Source organism: Pogona vitticeps, chromosome 8 (genome assembly GCF_051106095.1).
Source record: "Pogona vitticeps strain Pit_001003342236 chromosome 8, PviZW2.1, whole genome shotgun sequence".
Classification (NCBI taxonomy): Eukaryota; Metazoa; Chordata; class Lepidosauria; order Squamata; family Agamidae; genus Pogona; species Pogona vitticeps.
The window spans coordinates 732567-753182 of NC_135790.1; the positions used below are offsets into that span (position 1 = coordinate 732567).

Below are 20616 nucleotides of genomic sequence, written 5' to 3' on the forward strand. Positions count from 1 at the left end.
ATCCAATTAGTAGCCGAACACGCAAACGACCCACTGCTGTTGTGGGTGGCCTTGCTGGGCCCCGCAATGGTGGCACCAGAGTCTACACAGTTGGCATCTACGTTTGCTGCAGGGTCTTGGGGGCAAACCTTGTTGTCCAGAAGGGGCTGTGGATCATTGATGGTCTGCGTGAGTAACCCCATTCGGAAGCAGTGGGTGGCTGTCAGAGGAGCGCTGCCATTTTTCTCTTGGGAGCCTCTCTTGTAGAATGTTAAAAAAAGAGAGAGAGGTTCTCCTCCTGTCCATCTCTCCGTCTGATATGCTTGCTCTCTTTCATCCAAGGACAGTTTAAAGTTGAGGGTGATCAGGGGAGCGTTAGAAGTATTACCGGATTCCTTATCCCACAAGTCTGAAGTGGGACACTGTAAAATTCTTCCACCTCCTGGAGGTGCAAAGTGCGTAGAATTGACCCAGTTCTCTGTTCACGTTTTTCAAACTTACTTAAGTGGCAACTTGAAATCGGATTATTTAAAAAATAGAAACAAACGAGGGAAGAGTGGTTGTTTCTCTGGATGATTTTTTCCGCACAGAAGACCGTGTCGGGTTTGACAGGAGCGGTTTCCCACTTCTGCCTTGGCTCTGCCTCTCTTGATGCCTCCACCAGGCCACAGAGCTGGCCAAATCCCCGGGCAAAGGAACAGTAGCTTCTCCTCCTCCTCCTCCTCCTCCTCCCGCTGACCTGGAGATGTGGCTTTCTGTTGCGGTCGGTCGGCAGCCAGAACTCCCAACTGGTTCCTGCTGCCCGCCTGCTCGCCCTCCCGCCTGCACGTGGCTTTTTAGGTTTACAAACATTGCAGGCTGTGCCGACGCCTCTCTATGAGTCAGCAGATGCCAGCGCAGGCCTTGAACCGTCTGATTCCTGGCGGGGAGCAGGCCGGCCAATGGATCCACCCTCCCCGCTCCTCCTTTTCCCACCCGGCCCCCTCCATGGCGGATGCCGGATGATGCCCAGACTATTCCTCGATGACAGTGGGCTTTGGGGCCAAATCCATAGGGTTGCTCCGGGGATGTGGGAGGAAGGCGGCTGCTCCTGCCCAGCCGGCATGTCTTCCCGTGGCAGAGGGGAGCCTCGGAGGAAGGACGTTTCCCTCCTTTGCTTCTTCCATGGGGAGCTCTCTGGGAGCCGTCTGTCTGCCAGAAATACGTATTTTGAATCTCACACTTGGAACAGGTAAGAGGGAGGAGAGGTAACTCTGGACAAACCCAATATCCCTGCGGACTGGAGAAGCGTGGCCCTCGTACCCTGTTCTCTTGACGTTACTCGATTACTAAAAAATGCAACCGATGTTTGTTGTAGTGTTGAAGAAGGTGGCATTTGTTGTTGTTGTTGTTGTGGGAGGGAGGGGGGATACTTAATACGGAATTTAATTGGCTCTGGCTGTGTTTTAGTTTGTTGCTTTTAGAGTTGGTGCAAAAGGGGTGTAGGAAATGAGAAAGGGAGGGTGCGCGGAAGAAAGCAGAGGAAGGATCGCGATCAGTTGAGCGGAGCAGAACATCCTGAGGAGTGTGGCTCCTCCAGCCGGAAACCCCGACTCTTTCAGGCCCATAGACCCCTTTGGGATCTGAAAGGAGGATGTGGGGGCCCAGCCTGGAACAGCTTCTGGGGCGCTATGGGTCTCGCCAAAGCCCCCTGTGCCACCTTCTCTCTTCCTTGCTCCTGATCACTTGACCCAAGTCTGTCCCTGGGATCCTCCCTTCCCCTGCGCCGAGAGTCCGCTCTTTCGTGCGTGCTTTGGTTTGGGTTGGAGGACAGCTGGTCGCTCTTCCTTGGAAGCAACCCTTTCCTTAATCAACCACATTGATCTCTGAACTGGTTCTTGTGCTGCGTCTGCCGCCTGCCTCTCGCTCTGCTTTTGGGTACCGTCGAGCTGAACAGTGTTCTGGACTTGGGAGATCTTGATCTGTTTGCTAACATGAATGATTTTATATGATCCATGAAGAATTCTGGAGGACTTGAAAGCTCTTTTGGTCTGAGACTTCCTTGGAATGCCGGGAAGGTGCGATCCCGGGGAGGGTCTGTTCAACCCTCCGGCTGGACCGCTTGGCAAAGAGGGTGGCCAGGAGCCGACTCTCCCGCCAAGCCAGGAAGGAGACTCTGGCTAGGAGAGAAGATGGAGCCGGAGGAGCGGGACCCTTGCCGCCTTCTGCGTGGTGCTCTCCTTGCGGCCGCCCGCTCTGCCCCCCTCCCCACCTTCGGCAGCTAGGAACGAGCCCAGCCTTCCCTTTCCCCCCTTTTCTCCCCCTCCGCTACGGGGCTACGGAGGCGGCGGCTGCCACGTTGGAAGAGTGCCTTTTCCATCAGAGCTATTTTTAGCCCCCGTCTCCAGGCATGAATGGCGAAAAAAGTGACGCCATCTGTCTTGTACGTGAGCGAGATCTCCCTCGCAGCTCTTGGTTGGTTGCTGCGGTGCATCGAAGGACAGGAGGAGGATTTGGGGGAGACGCACTTCGGGGTGGAGCTGGGAGGGGACCCCCTACGACCCTCGGCCTCTCTCAGCTAGCACGGCTTGTGAGAATCCCTGGGCGGCTGGAGGACTGTGTGCGGGCCTTAATGGGGCCGCCACGGCAGCGAAGGGGGGCAGAAGAGTTCCCTGCCGTGTCCCTGTGTAAACAAAACAAGGCAAACGTTAAACCAAAAGTACAGTGCCCCCCCCGAAAGACAAGCAGGTGTATCTGCATGTTTGAAGGCCCTCTGTAAAGATGCTGAAGGTGGGGTCCCTGAGCTCACCCCTCTTTTTAGCTTTAGGGACACGTTTCCTACTGGTCTGGTGGTGGTGGTGGTGGGAGCTTTACGGCAGAGCAAGGAAAGGGGTCTGGTTCACATCAAGTCAACTGAGACAGGCAGCTTGTTCTGGCACTTGCCCAGCCTGTGATGCTGATTTGCTGGGGAGACCCCCCCACCCCACCCTGAAACTCTCAGCCCAGTCTGGGATTTACGTCTGAGCTGCGAGAGGCAAAGATTCCTTTTGGCTTGTTTCTCATTTGCAAAAGGCTGGAAGACATTCCAAGGCTTGGCTTTGGGAGAAAGGGAGGCATTGGGAGCGACCAGAACATTTGGAAAAGAGGCTTGGTGTATTTGGCAGGTGCATGGCTGGGAGACAAAGGCAAGAAGGCTGGGAAAAGTTGGATACAGCAGGAGAAGAGGAAGACTAAAGAGGAGATGGACTGGCTCCATGAAAGAAGCCATGCCCTCCTAGAGTTTGCAAGAGCTAAGCAGGGCGGCTGAGGGCAGGAGATTTTTCGCCATTACGTCAGAAGCAATTAGATGGCATAGAACAACAGAAAACAGGTGAGGGGGACCCCCCTCTCTCCCACATTTGTTAATGTTGGGAGAGGAATATTTACTACATGTGCAGCTCCTGTCAGGGTGGATTAGGGGAAAAAAAAACCCCAACAGATTTTAAAAAAATTAATTGGATTTTTAAAATTTAAATCAAATTTATTTTAATGAAATGCTTTTGAAGGAAAAATCTATCTGAGGATAGTTTTCTATTTAAGATACATTATAGTTCAAAGGTTATTCGTCATGAAATAGAACTTAGTTATGTGGCATGAAACTTTATATTCATGCAATATTTACATTTTTGATAAACTAATTCAATTAATCAAAGTTATCCAATCTGAGAAGACATGCAGTTTTTCACAAGAAAAATGGAATAAAATGAACAAGTTCAGGAAAAAGACCTTAATCCTATTGTTGTTCTGCAGATTTGTGTAAAAACAATGAACACACTGATGTTTAAGCAAATGCAAGATTATGTGTGCTATATAATGTTATTGTTTTAGTTAAATAAAACAATTTAAGTCGTTCTCCAAATATTGTATGATTTACCTATTAAACTAAAATCTGTTCTGATCTACCTGCTTTACTCATCTGACAGGTTATTATTCTCAATATGAAATCTTCATCCAGTTGCAAATATTAAAATTACAACTATCAGCAAGGATGAGTCTTTACATTTTAAAATCATGACTTAAATTGAGTCTTACTGACTAGTAATCGAAATCGTGATTGAAATCTACTTGATATTAAATCAAATCCACCCTGGCTGCTGTCATGTGAAATCATTAGAAAGCATGGAATTGACAGAAGAGATGGCGTGTAACGTATTTCGTTGATTTAATCGCACCCAAGTGGAGGTTTTTGGGGTTGCTTTCTTCAGCCTGGCTCTGAAGGAAGCTGGAATTTCCTCTGCTCGTCCACCACTTTCCAGCCCTGGCATACGTCTCCCACGGTCCCATTGTGGGCTGGGGTAGCCCCCAAGACATCTTTCTGGACCGTTCCTGGTTTTGCTCCGATCTGGTGCCCGTCTTCTTCCCGCCCTTAGGAGTAGGTACGTGGCTCCCTCGCCCACAGGATTCTCCAAGGGATGACGGGGGAAACATCTGTTAAAAAGACTCTAAAGTGCCTTAAGCACCACCCTGAGGCAGCTTTGAAAAGTTGCTGCTGCATCTGTGGGCCTGTCCTTGAAGACTGTTTGGGAACTGAGTCGAAATGTCACGCGCTGCCTTTGAGCACAGAGAGAGAGCCAGACCTGATGTTTGGCTTCCGGTGAGTTCCCCTGGTCTAATGCAGAGCGTGGGCATTGGGTCCAGACACCCCAGCTTGTGTCTCTCTTCTCCACTTCTCTTCCTTCCCTCTTGTGCTGGGACGAGGAAGTCTGTGGAGCCATCCAAGGAACAGCATCCCCTCCCTGGGGAACCTGTCAGCCCCTTCCCTCTACCCAAAAGTCACAGCCGTAGAGTTGATCAAGTCGGAAGGCCTTGCCCATTCTTTCTGGAGTGTCCCAAATCCCAATGACCACCGTTTCTCTTGTGGCTTTCTTTGCAAAGCGGGCGGCTGCTTGGCCAAGCCAGCCTCCCGAAAGGCTCACCCAGCCAGCCGGGGAAATCCCTTTCCTTGACGGTCTGTTATTAACCTTTTCCCCTCCCTGCTCTCCTCCCACGGCGGTCTTGCATGGCAAGAGCAGAGGCCAGCCGTGCCTCTGCTGCTCTTGGGAGAGCGAGAGCGAGCCCGGCTGGAAGCGAGCGATCGAGCTGGCTCCCCGTCCTTTTCATTCCTTTGGAACGTGCTCCTCCATGGAGTCACGACCAAGCCGCTGCCGCCTGCCAGTTGGGCTTCCCTTGGACACCACGCTGGCTTCTGTTGTGGACGTGACGCAGGCGAGTTCAGGTTACAGTCTGGACGCCGGCACAAGTGACCGTGTTCTTGGAAAGGTCCTTCCTTTCCCCGGAAGCCGTTCTCACAACCCGAACCCTGACGCTGTTCGTTCCAGGCGGCTGTGCAGGAGGGGAAAAGGGAGAAGCCTCTTCCCTGCTGTGCCAGAAGGGTTTGTGGATCCGGCCCCGTTTTATCAGTACCATCCAGCTCTTGGCAGATGGCCTCGTTAGGGCTTTCTTCGTGAGTAGGATCCCTTGCTTGGTATCCACTGAAAACTCTTTGGACTTGGCTGGCTTTTCTCTTGCAGGCCAATTTTTCTGAGGGTGGGCTCCTGGGGAGGTGGGGGAAAAGTTTCCCTCTATCTTCCTTTTTCTGCACTGTGCATCTGTTTACATGCCTCCATCCTGTACCTCCTTCATTGCTTGGAAACTGTAGTGCGCAGGTAGAGATCTGCCACGCTGTTGGGTCTAATTCATGAGGAATGAATGTATCTGACACACGTCATGACTCTTCTGTGGAGTAAGGATGTAAAGAGTTCTGATAGATTTTCTTGGCCCTGACAAAGCCGGGGTTTCTCCACATATCAGTGCACTCCTACAAAAGAGCAGAATGTCCAGGACTCCCCCCCCCGATCATTAGCATTTTGCATTAAAATATTTATTTATCTGAAATATTTACATATATGCCACCTTTCTCTCCATAGGAGACCCAGATAGTTTGAACAAATGGCAGTTTTTTTCACACCGAATATGAGGATTTTCTGTACAAAAATTAGCTGGAAAAGTGGGGAAACATAGCTAATGCAACAAAGTGTCTGTCATCTTGCCCAGCTGTCAGAAGACTTTTGAAATGTTTGCTTTTCACCCAGAGGAATGAAAACAGCAGGCATTAGCACCCTTTGTGTGGACCGGGATGCCATGGAGGTTCCCCCCCCCCCCCAGGGATCTCCAGATTCTTTGGGAGAGAAGCTACAACTCGGCTTCTTGTGTCGTCACCTGGAAGACAGAGGAGCAAGCGTTCCGGGTACTTTGATGCTTTGAGTGAAGAACCACCAGAAGGGGAAAGCTAAAGCTGTTCTTCCTTCTACTCAGAACTGGGACCGTGTTTCCAGTACAGAAATAGACCAGATACAATAAAAGAGCTCCTTCCTGGATAATCTTTTCCTTGTGGATTATTTTGTTTTCGTTAATCCAAACAAGGGTTAAAGCAAGGTGTTTTTTTCTTTTCCTTTTTTTGCATACAAACAAAACCAAACAGTTTAATGAAATCAAAAGAAGCAGGTTGTTGTTGTGGTTTAGTCGTTCAGTCGTGTCCGACCCTTTGTGACCCCATGGACCAGAGCATGCCAGGCCCTCCTGTCTTCCGCTGCCTCCCAGAATTGGTCAAATTCATGTTGGTTGCTTCGGTGACCCTGTCCATCCATCTCGTTCTCTCTCGTCCCCTTCTCCTCTTGCCCTCACACTTTCCCAACATCAAGGTCTTTTCCAGGGAGTTTTCTCTTCTCATGAGATGGCCAAAGTATTGGAGCCTCAGCTTCAGGATCTGTCCTTCCAGGGAGCACTCAGGGTTGATTTCCTTTAGAATGGATAGGTTTGTTCTCCTTCACCCTTGCCTCCTCCAGCACCACAGTTCAAAAGCATCAATTCTTCGGCAGTCAGCTTTCTTTATGGTCCAGCTCTCACTTCCACACATCGCTACTGGAAAAACCATAGCTTTGACTATGCAGACCTTTATCGGGAAGGTGATGTCTCTGCTTTTTAAGAAAGATGCTGTCTAGGTTTGTCATCGCTTTCCTCCCAAGAAGCAGGTGTCTTTTAATTTTGTGGCTGCTGTCACCATCTGCAGTGATCATGGAGCCTAAGAAATAAAATCTGTCACCGCCTCCATATCTTCCCTTTCTGTTTGCCAGGAGGTGATGGGACCAGTGGCCATGATCTTAGTTTTTTTGAGCTTCAGACTTTTTTTGCGTTCTTCTCTTTCACCCTCAGTAAGAGGTTCTTCAATTCCTCCTCACTTTCTGCCATCAGAGCGGTATAATCTGCATATCGGAGGTTGTTGATATTTTTTCCGGCAGTCTTAATTCCGGCCTGGGATTCCTTCAGTCCTGCTTTTTGCATAATGTATTCTGCATATAAATTAAATAAGCAGGGAGACAATATGCAGCCTTGTCGTACTCCTTTCCCAATTTTGAACCAATCAGTTGTTCCATATCCAGTTCTAACTGTTGGTTTCCTGTCGCACATATAGATTTCTCAGGAGATAGATAAGGTGGTCAGGCAGTCCCATTTCTTGAAGGACTTGCCATAGTTTGCTGTTAGCACTTTGATCTATAGTTTTTTTCCCCCTTCGAAATCCAGTTTGTACCTCTGGGAGTTCTTGGTCCACATACTGCTGAAGCCTACCTTGGTGGATTTTGAACATAACCTTTCTGGCATGTGAAATGAGTGCAATTGTATGGTAGTTGGAGCAACTTGACTGTGTAGTATCCCATTTACTCTAGAGAAGTCCAGGTCTCTAACCCTGACGCCAAGTCGCTCTCGCTGGCTGGCTGGCTGGCTGCTTGTAGGGAGTGGAATGTCAAAACCGGCTGGAGCAGGCCCAGCCCATTATAATGTTCAATTTCCCTTTGTTTTCTTTTGGGGAGTTGGCAGAAATGCTCTTTAAAGGCTGAGAACCTGCTGAGACAGCTGTAAGTGCTCTTGGGCTCCTTCTCGCTCTTCCCCATGTTCTTGTGTTTGCATTTGCCAGGAAATAATGCTAATAAGTGAGCAATTAACAGGCTGCATCCATCCTCAGAGCTACGATCCCAAGGTTGCCCCCGCTGAGAAAAGCGTGCAGAGAGGGAGGGAACGCTGTCCCGGCTGCCTCCCGGCCCCTTTGTTTACTACACAAGCCGAGGAGCCCTCTCCAGAGTTCCAAAGTTCCCAGGCTGGTTTTTGTGTGGCCGCTTCTCAAACTCTCTCTGCGGAAGGCTGGCGGGTAAGCTGGGCGTGAAAATGCGTGCCCTCTCCACCCCACCCTGAGCGTGGCTGAGGGCTGAGGAACAGCATGTGCACGCTTGTCCCGCTCGGCCTCTCTGGAACAGGTTTTTCGTGTTCGTGTGGTTTCGAAAACCTGTTTGACTGAAGCTGGCAGTGGAACAAACGCAAAATGGGTGTAGAGCTCTTCTTCATGGAAGGTGGAAACTTTCTCCCCGAACAACGGCTGCCAGTTCCCTGAAATGGTCTGCTTCCGATCTTTGTTAAACGTTTGGATGCCTGGACGAACCTGTTTCCCACTCCTGTGATCCTCTGCAAAATGCTGCCAGTTTCCCCCAAAATAACCGTCTGGCCCGTGTGGTTATTGGGTGTGGTGGGTGATGCCTCTCACACAGGGGCCTGGTGTGTCCAAAGACTTTTAGATGCAACTCTCTCTAATCTTTCCAGGGACCCACCAGGAAAGTGGGTAGATGCGTTTCCAGAGTTTTTGGTGTGTGGAAGGTAAAGAGTAACCAGTTTTGATTTGTTGCTGAAGTGCCATAGGGATGAACACCCCACCACCACCACCACAGTACGTTGTAGCAGGCCATGGTGAAGCGTTTATTATAAATGATATCTGGAAAGAGAAGCTAAGGTGTTCCTTAGAATGATGAAAAATAACAAAGCCAAGGAAGAGCAGGGGGAAGGTTTGTCCTCTGGCGCCTCTCAGGGAGACCCTTGAAAGCCGAGAGGGCTGGATAGACCGTCTTTGCAGCCTGTCACTGTGATACCCCCTGGGTTGGTGGTTGTTGTCTTTTGAAAGAGTGGTGGGGCTGCCCCTTGATCTGCAGAAAAGGGAAAGCACTGACGAAAGCTCCCTCTGTGTTTCTTTGATTCCCACCCCCCCACCCCCCACCCCGGCTGGTTTCTGCTTGCCCTGCCCCAGCTGCTCTTATTGGGCACAATCCACCCGTTTCCAAGTCTCTCTGAAAGGAACGGGCTGGACCGGCGCCCTGTCCTTTCCTCATAGATTGTGAACTTAGCCCCTTCTGTAGGAGACACTGGGGGGGGGGCGGGTTCTCCTTTACCTTCCTGCCAATTATTCTCCACTCATGGAGAATACTTTGCTTATGCTTTCTTTTTCTGTAGAGTTAGTGATGTATGGGCTGTGGCTCTAATGATGTCAGACTTTCAAAGTATTTCATGTGCACTCTTACCTCAGTAATCTTTGCAATTGGGACAGGGAAACCAGGCCCCCCTCCAGATTTTGTTGATCTGCAGAGGCTTGCCAGGTCTAGACAACAGAGCCAGGGGTCTGTAGGAGTTGCAGTCCGCCAATAACTGAAGTTGGCTTACGTGAGGACAAGTCTGTAACATTGCCCGGTATGCTTATGAGTGACGGTGGGTTTAGATGGAATCGGACCTCCTTGAGGCCAGCGAAGGATGAGTTTGAAAAGGGGAAGGAGAGGTCCTCTATCTCATCTTGGCTCTTCTGCTACCGATGTGCTCCTAGAACCTTGAGTCCTTAAGTGTTTTTGGACTACAACTCCCAGAAGCCTCCGCCACTCGCTGTGCTGGCCAGGATTTCTGAGAGTTGCAGTCCAAGGTCATCTGGGGTTCCGGGACGGGGAACCCCTGCTCTAGAAGAATGGGCTGTCCTTGTTCCTTTGTAAAGGAGAAGTGCCGAAGACGTTGACCTGGGCGAAGGATCTTTGAGAGCCTTAGTAAGAGGAGCAGCTGCTTGGGAAGGAGTTGGGTTGGGCGCCAGGACACTTCAGAGGGTTGCAGTGGCAGGAGCGGTTGGTCCAGACAGGGATGCTGCTAAAATGTCCCCTAAATGCACCCAACGTATGCTTGGCGCCCCCCCCCCCACCGCCGGTCCCCACCCCTGTGCTCAGAGATAATAGTGATCCTGAAGGTGAAGACCTTTCCCTTCAGGCAAACTCTCCCGGCAGCATGACTGCCTGCCTGAGTGGGGTTCTTAAATGGCTGGTGGTGCCTTGTTGCTTTGAATCTGTTTTTTTGGTGTCGATTTTGTTTACTGTTTCTTAGAGTGGCATTTGTGTGATTTTTTTAAAAAAGTATTTGTACACTTACTATTTTTAGCTTCAGACATTGTCTTCTGAGGTGAGGTCCTTAAAAGGTTGCACCCTTAATGCCCTGGATCCTTTTTAAGGAGAAAGGAGGGATACAGATGTTGCAAATAAGTAATTAAGTAGATAAATAATTTAGAAAGAGGGATCTGACAAAAATAGGTGGTTGTTCATGAAGGATGAAGGATAGGCTAGTGTTAATAATCATCATAACAAAACGTGATTGCCGTGGATTACCTGAAGGAGAACAGCAAGGGGGCCACCTGCATAGCTGGTATGTGGCTTGTCTTTCTCCCTGACAGCCGGCCGGCCGGCCGGCCCCCTCCAGGGGTCAGAGAGAGTGGCTGGAGCTGGCAGGGCTGTGGCCAGCCAGCCAGAGGTCAGCCCGCAAGCGTGTGGGTGAGGCAAGAGGGGACGCCCAGCTCTGTGTCTGTTCAGAATTGCCACCTCCTCGGTTGAAGGAGGCAAGCCGGCCTGCCCACCTTGCTGCTTCTTGGACTGGGTGCCCCTTGCCGGCTGACTCCACGACGGGATTGCGCTGGCTGGAGTCTGGGATTCCTCGTGGGTGGGACGCACAGCATGTAGCGCACGCCGGCTGCCTTGTGCAAGATCTTGTGAATTCTTTAAAAATAACTCGGGTTTCATGCTTCTGTAATGATTGCACAGGACCTGATCCGGGAGGGAAGGCAAAGAGCTGCGAAATGACTTGACCCTCTTCTGCTTCTGGCTCCATCTGGGGAATCTGCGTTGTCCTGCCACACTTTCCCAAAATCACATTCTTGCTGAGTGTGCAAATCAAGCACCTTCATTTAGGTTCCTGCTGCCCATGTTGTATGTATCAAGAATGAGGTTTGCGGGGAGCAGCAATGGAAATTGGCATGACCCCTTATTTGAGCCATGGAGCGCTGCTGGCCATTCTCATAACTGTGGTCTGGAAGGGCAAGCGAACAGGCGGGAAAGAGCAGGCGGCCACCTCCCTGTCTCTGGAGGCTTCGAAGCAAGCTTTAGAATGGGTGGCCCTGAATTCCTTTGTGGCTACAGAAAAGGAAAGTGTAAGGAAGGACAGGCCAAGTGTGCTCATCATTGCAAGGGGTCCCTCCAGGCAGATCCATGGGGCAAGACGTTTGGGATTGGGGGAGAGAAGAGTTGAGTGACTGAGGAAGCCAGGAGACTGGAGTGGGTTTGCTCCTCGGAGCCGCTGGATCCGAGGCCAGGGCATCTTGCTGGGATGTGCAGCCTTGGGCTGGCAGAAGTTGCGGATGCGTTTTGGGAACTGCCTCCTTCCCTGTTTCAAGCCAAGCCAACAAGAGAGGCAACTGGAGGTTTTTTCCCCCCAAGTATAAAGGAGCAGGAGCTCAGAAGGCCTCCTGGTTCTGGTTGATTGTGCACCTTGACCACGTAGAGGTGGACTGGCTTGTGCAAGGAAGCTGTCTGAGTTTTTCTGCCAAGGTTTCTGCGGGGTCCTCCTGACTGGCATAGCGACTGATCTGCAAACCAGGGAGTGGGTGCCCTTTGTGCCTGCTGGCCAACAAACCCAGTGGCCCGCCGGGGCAAAACTGCTTCCTCTCTGCTTCACCAACAGGGCAGGGGAAGAACACCCCTGACCTGACCTGACCTGACCTGGCAGGGTGATTGATGGTTGTCAGGAGTGCAGCGGGGGTGTGTGTGAACATTGGGCTGGTGTTCGGGAGATCTGGGTTCAGCGCCCCACTCAGGGATGCTCTTACAACCAGCCCTGTTTTCCCAGCCTGTGGTGAGAATCTCAGGGGCTGGAGGAGGGTTTTGAGGAGGCTGTTGGAAGACAGGCAGGAGGTATAACTGTGTCAGCCGCGACATCAGCAGTGATGAAGATCACAAGGCTTGCAGGCGGATCCTACACGTGAAACACTTTGAACATGACAGGCAAACGTTATGTGCCAATACTGGGTCCTCCTCTGTACGATAACGTAATGAGTGGACAGAATTTTCTCCCATAAGACACACCAAGTGTGTTAGCTTCTGAAAGGTGGTTTGATCTTTTTTCCAGCTCTTGGTGCTGGCAGCTCTCGTCGTTAAGTGGAGCTTCCACCGAGAGGAGCAGTATGCCATTGCACCACACTCTTGACAGGCACCAGCGCGCCAGGCGACTGCTGTCATTGCCCTGCTAGAAACTCTGGTTGCTACGAGTTTGCTTCCCCCCCCCTCAATCCCCCATTAGCAGGGCCTCTAGAAGTCAAATCTCTAGGGGGTTTCTCATGGGCACAGGTCAAAGTTCAACCATGTGCGATGACGATACAGGGTTGAAGAAGGAGCTGGATCTTGGTGTCCCAAGGAAGTTGACCAGGATGGCCCAGAGGCCTGCTCAGAAAGGTTGAGCGTTTTGGGAGGTGGTGGTGTGTAACTTGGAGAAGAAAAGGCTGATAGGTGGGATGATGGCCATCTCCAGGTATCTGGAGGGCTGTTGTGTGAGAAAAGAGGACCAAGAATCATAAACGTTGGAATAAATCAGTGGAACTAGCAGTGAGTGGAATCGTTGAATACAGAATCCCTAAGAAATGCCATGCTGAGCACCAGGTCTTTCGCAGGAGGTGGTGCGCGCTTGTGTTAGTCATGGAGGTGGGGATGAGAATCTGGGCTTTGAGTAGCCCGTCCTGGCCGTCCCCTGCCAAATGCCAGAACATCTCAGCCTTGCGCCTTGGCCAACGGGGTTTTTCAAAACGGTTGGGCCCTTTGTGATGGGTGAGAACCCTGCCTATGTTGTTGTCCTGGTCCAGAGGGCGTAGGAAGAGCAGTGGGCTTCTAGCGCGTGGCGGTTCCCACCCGTTTAGTGGGGGCAGGCAAGGAAAGCCAGCTCAGGACGGGGGGGGAGGGCGGGTGCCCCAGGAGTCGTACCAGCTGGGACAGCGCGCCTGTCCTGACAACTCTCCTTGACTCATACATTACGCAGGGAATTAAAAGAGTCGTTGACCGAAAAGGACCGCGATGCGCGCACATCCTTGGAGGGATAACAGGGCGACTCTTTGTCCCAGTGAAAAACCGCTCCTGTTTGGATCCAGTGGGGACATGCGCTGGGCCCACATCCTGGCTGACGCGGGCTTTTCCTTGCTCTAGAGAGGCTTGCTTTGAGTCTTCCCGCCAACCGCCTCAGCCAAGGAGCCTTGAGTCACGTGGCGCCTCGTGAAATACGCGGCCAGGGAGGGGGGACCACCGTGGCCAGGCCCTGCCACGGGAGGGCTTCCCTGTGGCCTCAGAAGGAGCCAGGTCATCATGGAGGGGCTGGCGTTTTCATGTTCCCTCTTGATGTTGTCCCGGGCGTACCTTCGAAGGGCGCTTCGCAGAGGGAGGCGATACTCTGATTGCCGAAAACAGTAGTGCAGCCAGCGAGCGAGCGAGCGAGAGAAAGAGAAGGAAGGAAGGAAGGGATGTTATCGGCGGCCACCGCCAGGTTGCTGCGCTTGTGTTGCTGTCAGCGTAACCCGTTCTTTGAACGGAACATTGTGGTGGGTCATCTGAGGTAGTCCTGTAGACCCCCCCACCGCAGGGAAAAACACCACCACCTTTGCAGACCCCTGAACTGGCGTACGTGTGTCTTGTGTGTGTGGTTGCTGAGAAACAGATTCTTATTTTTTTTTAAAAAAAATCATGTCTTATTTTGGCAATTTCTGAAGACCTTCGGGGAGGCAAAGGCCTTCCTCCTCTGAGCCTGCTTGCAGGGGGGGGGGCATCCTGCCCCCCCCGCATCCCGATCCAGTTCACTGCTTCCCCCAGAGTCTTCTTGGCTCTTGAGGCGGCTGCTGCTGCTGCTGCTGCGGCTGCAGCCCCATCTTCTCTGGCTCCCCATGCGCTGCTACTGCTGCTGCTGCTGCGGCCATCCTGGGAATGTACGTGCCGTGCGCGGGAGGGATAATGGCCCCCACAGCTGTTCGGAGAGGGGAGGGGGAGGTCTGTGTCGGCTGAGTAACTAGATCAGCGTTACCTCCTCGGCGACCAGCCCCGTCGGTGGTGGTGGTGGTGGTTATGGTGCCTCACGGTTTCCTCCTGATTCCTCCATGCTTCCTTTTCCTGTTGCCTCTCGGTATCTGGCTGTCTCTTGGCAGACTCTGCAACCGTAAGTGGCTTCCTGGCAAGGGTTTCTGTATCTCTTCCTCCCCCCCCCCCGCCTTCCCCTTTCCCTCTAGCCTTTTCCCCAAGATGTCTGTCTGTCTGACTGCATGTCTGCCTCCCTCCTTCCCTCCCTCCCTCCCTCCCCCTTTGTGTTGCTGGAGAAGCCGTGTACGTTCGGGGTCCGGCCTTTGGACCAATGCAGCTCTTTTGTGCCGACAGGAGTGGCGTCTGGGCTGCGTCTGGGGAGTTCACGGAGCTGGTGTGGGAGGCAGTGGCCTGAACGCAAGCTCTCTCCCTTTCCCCCCTTTTTTAAAAAGGGGAATTTGTAGCAGCGCTGGCCCTGAACGGGAGGAGAAAATGGGGGCCCTTGCAGGGGGAGAGAGGAGGCCGAGGCCGCTGCTCTGGAAGCCCAGGGAAAGGTGGCCCGTTGGGGTTTCTCCGAGCAGCCCTCGGCACGGCTGGTGGAAGCAGGAAGAGCTGCAGGGCTGAAGCCCAAAGAGCGAATTGTGCTAAAACCAGAGAGAGAGAGAGAGAGAGAGAGAGAGAGAGAGCTTTTTTTGTGGGTGGGAAGGTTCCTCTGCCGTTCTGTGATTCCTTCTCTTTCTTTCGAAGTCTTGCAGAGTTCTCTTGTGATTACCTTAAGCCACAAACGGCTGCTAACTTTTAAAAGCCTCCGAGTTGAATTTGGAACTTGTGCCAAAATCCTAGAGAAAATTTTTCTTTTAGTCCTGCCGCTCTTCAATTCTTCTTTTTTAAAAAAAAAAATGAGAGGATTGTATAGTTCTAATGATGACGGGGAAAGAATGTCATTCCCTCTTGTAAATTTATTTTCTCCTCCTTCACGTAGGAAGCCTAGAGATAGGGGAGGAAGGCGTTTTATCCAAAAACTGGAGGATGGCGTTTGCCTGCGAGTGATCCCATTCCCTGTGATCATGGGGAGGGGGTAGGGGCGTTGATCCTCGAGGAGTCTTGCTCTGGGATCCACGTGCCGGTGGATCTTTTGTGTGTGGAGACAGCGAGGAGGAAGCTAGAGGATTTGTGCTGATCATGGAGTTTTCTGCCAGGGGGTGGGCCGGGCGGGAGGCAGGCAGGAGAAGGCACAAAAGGCTGGGCTGGGCCCTGCTGTGGCTGCCTCCTCCTCCTCCTCCTCCTCCTCCTCTTCCACCGCCTTTGCTGGGAGGGAACAAAGAAGCTGATCACGGATGTCTAGGGCTGGGCTGAAAGAGACGGACGGATTTGATAGGCACACACGGTTCAAAATAAAATAAAGATCAGCCGTGACCACAAAGGGATGGCCAGCCTGGGTGACCGTGCCATTTTTGGGACACAGAAGCTGCCCCGAGCTCACTTTTGTGGCTGGACATGTCTCCCAGTTTGCACGTTTTGATGTTGGCTGGGTGCCTCGGTCATGAAGAAACAAAACAAAAGGCTAAGCATTCCCCCCCCCCCCAAATACATCAGCTGAAGAATTTAGTTTTCCTAACCGGTGGTTTTCCCAGATGTGCCTCTTTGGAGGCTCCCACTCCCAGAAGAGAAAACCCTAGCCTGAAAGTGAGACGGGGGTTCAAAACTGCAAGTTTCCTGGGATGGGCGGGTTGGTGGAGGGGGGGTTACCTGGGCACAAGGGGGCTGCCCTGTTCCTTTCTGTGCTGGGGAAGGGGGGGCTTCCTCCGCTCAGGGGCAAAGTCCAGGTTTCCTCACCTTGGGATCCCCAGTGACACCAATGTGCCCATGAGTCATGCCGGCCCCCTTCCAGATGGATTTGAGAAACACTCCCCCCCCCCCCGCTCTTTCTGGGAGCTCCTGGCTGAGTTTGGAAGAGGTGCATTTGGGGGGTGAGCAGGGGGCTGGGTCGTCTTGCTGCAGAGATTCACAACGTGGGTCTGGTTCCTGACGGAAACGAAAAGGTGTGGGAAGTTGACTCTTTTCTCTGACATCGCATTACGCTTGGAGGGTTTGGGGTCCCCCCCCCGAAAGGACAGCTCAGGCTCTCCCACCGCCCGGGTTCCCTGCTCAGCCAGAAGCGTTCTGGAGCACTGAAGGGCGAGCGAAATTGCAAACACCCCCCTGGGTCTCCAGTATCGCCCAACCTCTGCCGGTTCAGTTTAGTTCTGTTCCCGGGATTCGGCCATTGTGGGACCGGCTCCCGGGATCTTCACAGAGCCTGTGAGTGGGAACTTTGAAGCCCTGGTCGGAGAAGGTCTGCGGCTGCCTGTCCTCCGTGGTTCCTCACGTGGTGTCACATGGCAGCATCACCCAGAAAGACAGCTTGGGATGTGCCCTGAGGAGAGGGAGCTGCACTGGATCTCCCCCCCCCACACTCACCAATAAGATCCAAATGCACAGCCTGGGGGGGGGTGGAAATCCCTGAACACCCACCCCGTTTTTTATTTTGTGGCACAGATAGCAAACATTTCTATGGGGAAGCATAGAAGCCCCGAAGGATGGGATTTCAGGCCTACCCCATGGCAGACGAGCGGATGCTAGAAAGTTTGTGTTAGGCATCTCTCTCTCTCTCGCTCTCTTTTCGTTTTTTAAAGGGGCAGAAGGGTTGATGGCCTATCAGTTTTTGGTCTCTGGCAGAAACTTTATGAAATATCGGGGGGGGGGCTGCCTCTGGTCTCTGTTTCAGAAGACGGGGTGTCAAAAGTTTTGTGAAAGGCCACTCTCCACCGTCCTGAAGTTCAGAAGGACAGCTTAGGGAGGGAGTTACAATAAATGAAAACCAAAGAGTTTTTTCTGAGTCTGTGTTTCTGTATTCTGTTCAAGCAGTGTAGAAGTCCCAGAAGGTGCAGCCAGACAGGGCAGGTGATACTGTTGCAAATTTTTATCTGTTTGTTTGTTTATTTAATTTGTGTTTCACCCCATCTGGCTACCAAGGCCACTCTGGGCGGTTCATAGCAAAATAGAAAACAATAACACATTAAATAATAACCACAAAAATATAGTAACAATGTAAAAAAAATCAAATAAATGTGTCAATGAGTTACACTGAAAAAGACAACATAAAAACAATTGAGGCAAAAGGAGAACTTGGAGGGTGACATTCTGTTTTTCAGTCCGGCACCAAATCTCCCCCCCCCCGCCTGCCCCCGCTGTGCTCGAAATAGGACACACAAAATCTGCCAAATTCTTTCAAAATTCTTGTCTCTGGGATGGAGAACTATTGAACACAGAAGCAGTCTTGCAGTGTTTCACATCGGCCTTCTGTGGCTGTCAGTTGAGGTATTGTGCCTCTAACAGAGTTTTCAGGATGAGATACTTAAAGAGTGTTTTTACCAGTTCCACTCCTCCAATGGCCAAGCGGGGATTCGAACTCAGATCTCTTGGTTTCCGAGTCTGTCACTATGTCCACCTCACTACTTTGGGTACCTTATGAGATCAGTGTCCTGCCCCAAAAGCACTGGTTATTGTGACTGGAAGCAGCAGCTGTAAAGATAACCAAAAAAAATATGGCATTCCCATTGTCCCTGTGGTTCTGAACCACAGATAACACTTAGGGCCAGACTGAGTTTGCTTTGGGGGGAGCCCCATTCAATCTAAACAGCTCCTAGATCATTCTAACCAGCCTGATTCAATTCAGTATTTGGCAGAATCGGAATCATAACTCCTTGTTTTAGTGTGTGTACACACACACACACACAGACACACAGACACACACAGACACAGACACAGACACACACACACACACACACACACACACACACACACACACACACACACCCCCCAGTGCTCAGCTGTGCATCGCTTGTGATTGCTCCCTGCCACCGTGTTCCAGTGCTAGCGGGCTTTCTTCGATGTGTCGCCCCATTTCTGGTGTGCTGTCCCTTGGGAGACCCGACGGGCACCCACATTGCCTTTCTTTCAACACCTTGCTGTTTGCCTTTGGGGATGGACTTGCGCTTCAACCTTTCAGTCGATTTTTTTTTGTCTTAACTATTAAGCCATTTTAAAGTGCTCCGGATTGTTTTGAAATAGTGAAATTGCATTAGTCTCTCTTAATGCCATTTTATTGGTTACACCCTAACCTGAGTTACATGCATGTCTCACCGGTTAGAAATATTACAAATGTAGGGACAGATGATACCTTTATTGGCCTATTACTAATCATAATCATAACCATAAAAACACCAGCAAGCTTTCGATGATAATTCATCTCCTTCAGGCTGTGCACCAAGTTCTGGTAGGTAGTTCCAAAATTAAATGCTTTTATTAACGTCCTGAAGTCTCAGGCATGGCAGATGGTTCAGGTGACATATCTTGTGGTAACTGAACAGACTGTTGCCCCTGCAGCCTGTGTTGTTAGGGGGATTTATTCATTTTTTAAAGCTGTCTGTGCCTGTTGTAGTCTAGTCCCTGCCTTGTACGTTTTCTATGGAGTTTATCCCGTTGGAAGGCAGTTATCCAAAGAAGTGAACACAAAACACATGCATGCATGAAATAAGCATAGCTGCAACACTCAGTGCACAACCGTTTTTTAGTTTTTTGCTGCCTAATTGCAGCAGAGGACTCTTTTAAGTCCCCACGCATTGCTTTGTTTGGCTTTTTTTTTTAGCTGTAGCAGCACACATACTTCATTAGGGACTCTGCTCTGTCTTGATAACAAGCTTTCCAACCATTGTCTTGTTGTAGTTTGAGTGGGAAATATTGTTTTATTCTAATTTTAGGAGGGTTTCCCCTGGGCACCCTCAGGAGCCTTTGTATTGTGGTTCCTTTCTAGGGGCGAGACGCTCTCCTTTCTGGCACCAAAGTCCCTTTCTCTTCCTGCTGGTTTGTGAAAACAGTTAGCTAGTCTCTCTCTCTCTCTCTCTCTCTCTCCTTTGCTTGCTTCCACACCCAAAAACAGTGGTTCTCCCTGGTCCATAAAAAGTGCAAGCCTCCTGCTTGTTGCTGGCTTTGCCCTTGGTTCTCCCCCCCCCCTTTCTTGGGTGTTCTGGCTCCCCCCCCCCCCGGCAGCCCTGCGTTTCCACCATGGGTCGCTTGGCAAAGTCACAGGTGGGCCACTGGTAGGGAATTCATAGGGAGAAGCAGTGAGCCCCCTTCCCCTTCTTCTGGAGGACCTCATCCTGCAACATTCGGAACCCCACCCACCCCTGCCAATCCTCTCTGCAGGCTAGCTTTGCAGGTAAAACAAAACAGCACCCCTCTTGGGTCAAGGCGGCGTTTTCGGGCTCTCACAACAGTTTCCTCCAGAGTTTCCCCTTTTCGGTGGCCTGTCCACAAAGTTTTGGCCAAGCAGTCCCTGTGTTCAGAAATCTCCTTGTGGATGAACCAAGGATGAGGCCCTTGCTGTTTGGGCGATGCCTGTGGAGGCACCTTGGGGCAGCCAAAGCGTCTCGGGACAGCATCCTTGCGGTGGGTGGCAAGACACCCATTTCCATCTGATCCTCCCGGAAAGAAGCTTTAAAGGACAGACTAAAGGGCAAGCTGGCTCCTTGCCAGGATTTAGGACCGAAGAACGGGTAATGACTGAAGCCGGAAAACAGAGGGGAAGGATGGGACCATTTCTTGATTCCTACTTTACTCTGGAAAGTTCATGTTCTCTGGGAGCACTTTTTCCCATGCTGTATATATTTCCCCATATGGGGAAATATATATAGTATGGGGGGGAAAGTAGGAATATATATTGTTGCTTTGTTGGGAGGGATATTGATACTATAAAAATGGGACATAAATTTACATATTGGTCAAATGAAAAGGAGCAAGAGCCGGCCCGGCCCTAACGTGTGTGTGTGTGTGTGTGTGTCGGGGTGCAGGTGCGTGGGTGTCTTTTTGTGCATATCTGGATGACATTTCTTGCCAAGGGAGTGATGCCGTGATTCAGAGCCCCCAGGCAGTCCCACGGCTGTGATTATCTACAGTGTCGATGAACAGAAGTGGAGCATCTGGTTGCTCTCTTTCCGTGGATTCTGGTGCCACGAGATACGGGAGGGTGGTCTGGGAGCAGGCTTGGCTTTGCAGTGGCTTTGCCCTGTCCTCCCAGGAATGCATCCGGGAGAGAAAACCTCCCCTCCCTTGGCGTGAAATGCGGGACCTGAGCTGACCCTCCCCCTCCTCCCCCTTACGTGGCCTTTGGAGTATGAGTAGAGATCCATCCGGCCTCTTGGCTTGGGCTTGACCGCCTCGTGCTGGACCCACGGGCCTTAGAAAGTCTTCAGTCCTTCTAAGAGCGTTTGGCTGGCTTCCCCGTTTGTGCTTCTCTCCAACACCGAAGCCCCTGAGCCTGACTGTTGTGCCCTGTGCCGATCAGCCCCAAGTGAGGTCCCCTCTGTATATCCTTACG

The 20616-nt window shown here is 51.4% G+C and overlaps 1 protein-coding gene across 3 annotated transcripts in view; it reads left to right on the top strand.

Annotated features, from left to right (window-relative positions):
* TET3 (tet methylcytosine dioxygenase 3) overlaps positions 1-20616 on the top strand; it is a 65770-nt gene that overhangs the window by 17817 nt on the left and 27337 nt on the right. Inside the window, exon 1 of one of the 3 annotated variants that reach the window (XM_020780123.3) lies at positions 14182-14337. The exons of the other annotated variants lie outside the window; for them this stretch is intronic. The gene's annotated coding sequence lies outside the window, so the exon portion shown is untranslated. Of the gene's footprint in view, positions 1-14181; positions 14338-20616 lie in introns of those variants that run through there. 3 annotated transcript variants of the gene reach the window in all.